Source organism: Sipha flava, unplaced genomic scaffold (assembly GCF_003268045.1).
Source record: "Sipha flava isolate LNK unplaced genomic scaffold, YSA_version1 241_pilon_pilon, whole genome shotgun sequence".
Lineage (NCBI taxonomy): Eukaryota > Metazoa > Arthropoda > Insecta > Hemiptera > Aphididae > Sipha > Sipha flava.
Genome location: NW_020272889.1, coordinates 56,387 through 63,332, shown reverse-complemented (window position 1 = coordinate 63,332; position 6,946 = coordinate 56,387).

Genomic DNA, 6,946 nt, shown 5'->3' with positions numbered 1-6,946 from the left:
GCACGCGTACAACAACGCGTTGGAAACGTGTCGCGCCGTACGGGTTCGACCCGTACGAAACCCAACTGGCCGTGTTCGCATGCGCGCCGCGTCCCGGCCACGGGTCGCTGTTTTGTTCGACGCAGACGCTCTCGACGTTGTCCGGAGCGCTTGTTTATCCCAACTATTTATTTTTATTTTGTTTTTCAAACGTTCGAATTCCCGGGACAGTAGCTATTACGAGAAAAGTTGTCCGGAAGTGTTAAAAAAATTAATAAAAAACGCCATTGAAATTTCTATGTTTTGATAGAAATAGAAATTAAATGTAAATATAAGTTTCCTAAACTTACATTATTGTCAGCCACAGGTTACCGTACGCGAAAAAAAACCGTTTGATACTTTTAATTTTTTTAATGCAATCCACTCGATTACCGCTCTTGAGGATCTTAAGTATTAAAAGCTAATTATCTTAATGTGAATTACGAATTATTTGTTAGTGTTTTAAGTATTTATCGAATATTTTTTTAATGCATATTCTAAACACTAACAAAGTATTAAAATGCGTTTAATTTGCTGCTTAAAAAATACTATATTAATGTGTTTAATTATTATTCATTAAATATCGATATAAATATTTTATGTGCATCGTATAGGTTAGCCTAAAGCACATGTGTTTGATTTATTAAAAATCTATCCAGAGAGTTAATCTTGATAATTTTTGCAATGTTTTTATGGTTAATTTTATCATTTTTTTTATTTTTTTTTTTTTAATCGAAGGTATATAAAAAAACTTTCGAAAAATTTATGAGAAAAAATTTCAAAATCGTTTTTAACGCTTTTCACTTTGTTTCTATATAGACACTGTTCAGTGAATGTATCATTTTTATAATTAATATAATTATCATTATAATCAAGAGATCCTTACTTATCTATGTTAATAATTATACAAATATTTAAAATAATTTTTAAGTAACGTATATGTTTAAAGAAACGAGTATATCTTAATTACATTTTCAAATGAATCAGTTTCATACTACTTGTCATTTAATTTTACGGCAAATGTCAACATTTTTGATTCGTCAAATTAATTATTAATTAATTAGAAAAAATTATAACACCTATAATTTGTGTGTTAATTGTATAAAAATTACCACACTAAGAATTTTTATTGTTACTATTTAAAATAATGACTTAATAGCTTAAAATATATTGTACTTAATTACATACTATTATTATTATTAAGGCTCGGAAGTTGATGCATTTTGTATTTTTTTTTGGAACTTTTTAGACGATGCTCTCGTGACCACAAATTTGTTTCATTAGCATGTGAATTCGAATACCTAATTTTTTTTTGCATTTTTTGGTATTAGGCCTTATCTTTTTAAGTCATTTTTTGAAATTTTTAGATCATTTTTCCACATTTTTAATGATTCACACTGTTTACGCTATTTTTTTCTTGTCAACCATTATGCATTAAGATAACTTAAGACTTTTCCAATTTTACCTCAATTACATTCGTCGTTGTCGTGTTGTATTAAATATTATTATACTTACATTTCATTATTTTTTTCTAATATTCGATGAGTGTACGATTTTATTTCATCGATTACAGTCATCACACCGTTTTCATCTTTAGAAAATAATACCTATTATATCTAAATTTTATTATTTTTTCGTAATATTTTCGAAATGGCGAAAATTAAAACGTCTGTTAGTACTCGTCTATGTGGGAGAATCACTTTAGTGGATGTGGAGAGAAATTTTTCCAAATATAAATACTTATAAACAAATAATCGTCGTTCATTTACTTTTGATAACATCAAATACGCTCTAATTGTAAAATGCAATGATTTTGCTTTTTGTGTAATTTGTAAGCTTTGATAAATGTATAAAACAAATATTTGTAAATTTTTTATTTCATATTTTAAGGACGTTTGTTGTCATTTTTATGTCATATTTTGAGTAATTTGTAAGTTTTGAATAGAAAATTTCTATAGAATGTTATAGTAAAACAGAGTAAAATATTTTAAAAAAAATGCATTTTTATTAATTTAAAACAAATATTTGTAATTTTTTTAGGTCACTTTTTAAGGATATTTTTTGTCATTTTATGTCACATTTGTTAAATTTTTTAGGTCATTTTTTTAATGTTTTTAAGGTCAACTCCCGAGCATTAATTATTTTTAATCGGGAGTACTCAGTATGACATGAATTTAAAATAGTTAATCTTAAAACCAGAATACAGGATTGTGAATATTGTATCTTATGGTGAAAAATGAATTCTCCACTTGCGCTTAAAAGCATGTGGTAGAAACAGTAAGGAGTACATTTAATTTAATTTTTCTAGCAAAGAATTGATAGAAATTTCCTTTCAGAATTAATACTTTTATATAACTGTATGTACTAAAAATGTATGCACTATACTAAATTTAATAATGAATACTAAAATTACAGTCTCATTTATGTTATATTTATATTAAATGCACTACTAAAAAAGTATTCAGATTTTTAAATGAAAGACATTATTTATTTTCCAATTCCATTATGCTACTCTATTTTATAAAATAGGGTGTATTAGTCATGATAAATAAAGATATATTTTAAATGATAAATATAACATCAATATTTTGTTCAGAAAGCTAATATATAACTACTGGCCACCACTATAATATATACGAACAACAACCTTACGTACATAATAACTAGGGCTGTGAATTTAATGCACTAAAGAATCTTAAAAAATGCATTAAAAATGCCAAAAAAATGCAATAAAATATTCACTAAAATTGCAAAAAAATGTAATTTAAAATGTCAAAAATTATAGTATAAGATTCATTCAAAATGGTTTTTAATTTAATTTTTATATTTATATTAATATTAGGTACAGGATATTATACGTTAGTTCATTACATGCATATAAAGTATTTATTTAATAAAAAATAATAATTATAAAAATGTTGATTAATATTTTGTATACTTAATGCTATTCATGTGAAACATTTTTTAAAATTTTTTAGGATTTATTTTGTTAAAAGAATAAAACAAACTTAAATATATTTATTTTCGGATATCTTATTCATTTTTAGTCTTTAGAGTTTGATTAAAAATACCGGAAAATGAACGTAAAAAAGAAAAATAAGACCTAAAAATGACCTAAAAACTGTCAAAAAGTGCGAAAAAATTCAAAATTTTGCATAAATGGATTCGTAGTTACATGATTAAAATTATGTAGCACTCCTAAAAATTCAAAGCCTTAGTAATAACATATAAACTATTTAGGCAATCACTATACTTATTTGTACAGTGTCTGTCATGACAAAGGAATCATTTTTCTACGCACCTCAAAAAGAAATGCATTAAAATAAGACTTTTGTGAACAATATGGGTAGATAATTATAAAATATATAGTTATAATATATAAAATTACATTATAAATAATTTAATATTAAATAAGTTTATAATAAAATATGTATAAACAAGAGTTCACAGGTATTATAAATATTAATCTTTTTCATTAAGTTGCATAATGTTTAATATAATAATTCTACTATGATTCTGTATCGAAAATAACCTATTAATGATAAAACAGTTTTATCCTAGACACAAGTTACTATATGTTTAATATTTATCAGTCATCGTCGATTTTACATGCCTTGAAAAATAATAATAAATTGATAATACCATGAATTTTTTTTTTACTTTTCAGACTTTAATAGATGTTTTTTGAAGTTACGACAGTGGTTTTATTTCCAAAACATTATAATTAAAGGATTCTTTTTTTTTAATTTCTATTATAAATATAAAAAATAAAATCTGTATATGCAAATATTTTACAATAAGGTTATGCATTATGCATGATGAATGAATAATAATTTACAAAACTTATTTTGCGTGACGAAGAACGCCATCCATTGGCGGAACTTTATGTTACTACACCAAGAGGTCGTTACACTATTTTTGTTTTAGGCAACAGGGAAAAATAATCTCCTTGTAGAAGTAGTTTTCGTAAAATTGTAGTCACAAAAAATGAAAAAGAAACATTCAACGAAATATCATTTGTTTAAAATGGTCACTGTTTCATATACATATTTTTTTAACTAAATCGTATCATATGACAAAAATGTAATTATATATTTATGGTTGTTTCAGATCACTCAATTGTGAGGAATCGTTACCGCAGCGAAATACGTAGTTGACCCTGGCTGCTATTAGAGTATCTAGCTTACACAAATGCCCATACAAAAATTATTTTGTAAACTGTATATTATATACACATAAAAAACTAACTTTGAATTGAATATTATTTAAAATCAAATGTAAATTAAGTAGGTACTTGCGTGAAACACTTAAATTTACCTTTTTCATGCGATGCAAATTACTGACGCACATTCAAATGCATATGCATTATGTACAAAAATAAATGTATGCTTTTAATAGAACCATTTATATATGTAACATGCAGTATGGGTTTAACCTTAAGGGATTATTTAGAACCCCTTCTGCCCTTTTTCTATATAAAGAGTTATTTATTTATAATTTATTCAATAACTATTGTTCGACTATTGCGTCAAAGAATTTATAAAAAAAATTAAAAAAAAATACATTAATTTATAAATTAAATAAAAGAGTTTCCCTTAAAAATTTCCATTAAAAATGTTGGATTTGTCTATAGTAAATTTAGGTTTATTGAATTAGTACTAGGTAAACTACATTAGATATTTAACTAAATATTTTTAATAAAATGTCTGATTTACTTTTCATTTTTTAGCCTATGTTTATAAATTTCTTGTGCCGGATAGTGAATAACTATTTGATAATCATTGGGTTTGCTGTTAAAAAATAGCCTTATATATAGAGATCATCAAAATAAATTATGCTAATATTGGGTTATATGCTTAAGACATGTGTAAGTATTAATATTTAAAGAAAGACTACAAAGATGTTAGAAAAGTTTATCGATGGGAAAAAAATAATTTTCCTTATAAAAAAATAATTTATTTGCGCTTGTAAATTTGAGTAAAATAGGTTTAAATGGTTTATAGACTATGAAAAAAATTAAAATAATATAATTTGCCTTAATCCTTCAATAACTATTCAATAAATTACAAGGATTATTATACATTAGTAATTTAAAACTAACTACTGCCGGTTTTCTATCCTAGATTAATGAAGAATTAAAAGGAGATTAAAAAAAAAAAATAATAATAATAAAATTAGTAGTGTAGTACTGCTTATACCATGATTAACGGTGTAAGGAGTAGTTGCGCATCATCTGCTAACGTAGTATTACGAAAATCTCATCAACATTGTTTTTATAGTACAAAATTATCTCAAAATTGATGATACTCAAAAACACACTATCACTAGTCAATACTACAATTTTTTGTTGGATCACTTATAGTTAATGTTCGTGTATAATTGGTAGATTATAAAATTATTTATTATATGGTATTTATGACCATTCGTCATGAACGCGTAATAATTTTGTACATGAGTATCAGATTTTATGAAATTTTTAGTATGTATTGAATGTACTCCTAAAACTTCATTTAGGTCAAATGGAATGTAATTTATCTTGTCAAAAATGTTGTTTTAAATATGTTTTCAGATGGCGCATTGAGAAAAAAAAACATTACGTTTTTTACATAAACGTTTGCTATCTATAATTAATATATTTTTTACTTTGAAATGAATATCTTAAAATAATATAATGAAAATTTCAATTGTAATTGTCAACAATTTAATGTTTTGGCATATTACGCATATTAATATTACTACTACTACTGTTATTACTAAATAGTAATCATTTGGAAGCATAATACGTTAAACACTAAACTTTCGTTCGTTATTTGAAACAGAATTTATATTTTGTTACCTATATAATTTTCAAACCGTATTAACAAGTACAATTGCAAAATATTATAATTGTGTTTAACTTATTTTCGCTCCGCCGACCGAAATCAAAACAGAAATTTTATTCGTTTTTCAATGGTCAAAATCAATAATTCGGAAAAATTATTTTCTAAAACAATTTAACGATTAGAAAAACTCGTTAAACCAACTCGAAGCGTTACACAATGTTTTCAATGTTGTAATCGTATAGATCAGTGTGTGCCAGATCGATTTCAGTACTTGACATAAAAAAGTTCTGTTCTTCAAGAATTCGACTACACCATGTCCAATAGGAAATGCACGATCGAACTAAAATTTGATTAAAGACGTCACAAGCTACACGTACACGTGTTGCGTTACGTTGTCGCAATATGATATTGGAACGTAAGCCGACGGAGCGGTTAATTCAACACCAGTTGTTTTAAAATGCGTTCATCACGGTGATATTTGACCGAAAACATCGGAGCGGGCGCAGCGGATTCGGACGTACACTTCGGGAAATCGCTGGTTCAACATATAATGCGCGGTTCGTGCGCGGTTTTGATTCGCAAGCCGGCAACCAAAACTGGTATCGCACGTACACAGTTCGTGTAAGTTTCGAACGCGGTGCAAATTTACACGGATGTGCGTATTGACGTGCCGTGGTTAAATACCCGACGGGTAGGTAAATATTTTGGCTATTTACCCACTATAATATTTACCTACCAAAAATTTGGGTAAATATTTTTTTTTTTTACTGTCCAAACGTAATCATTTTTATTAAAAAAATTTAATTTTAAAATCTGAAGCGTTTTGGTTAGTTTTTAAATTCTTAGATTTATTTGTTTCCCCGTTAAAAGTGGTATTGGTTTCAAAGTGAATGAAATTAACAAAAACTTCATGAATATAATTTATCTACTCTTATCATCAGTCTTGGAAAAACATGAAAAGTCAGGAAACAATCATAAAAAAGTATTGTGATATCCATGTGATTGGGTTTAGCATTAAAAATAAATTTACCCAATTTATCGGGTAAATACCGGGTATTCACCTGAAATTATATTTACCGGGTATTTGGCCATCACTAGGTGTGCGC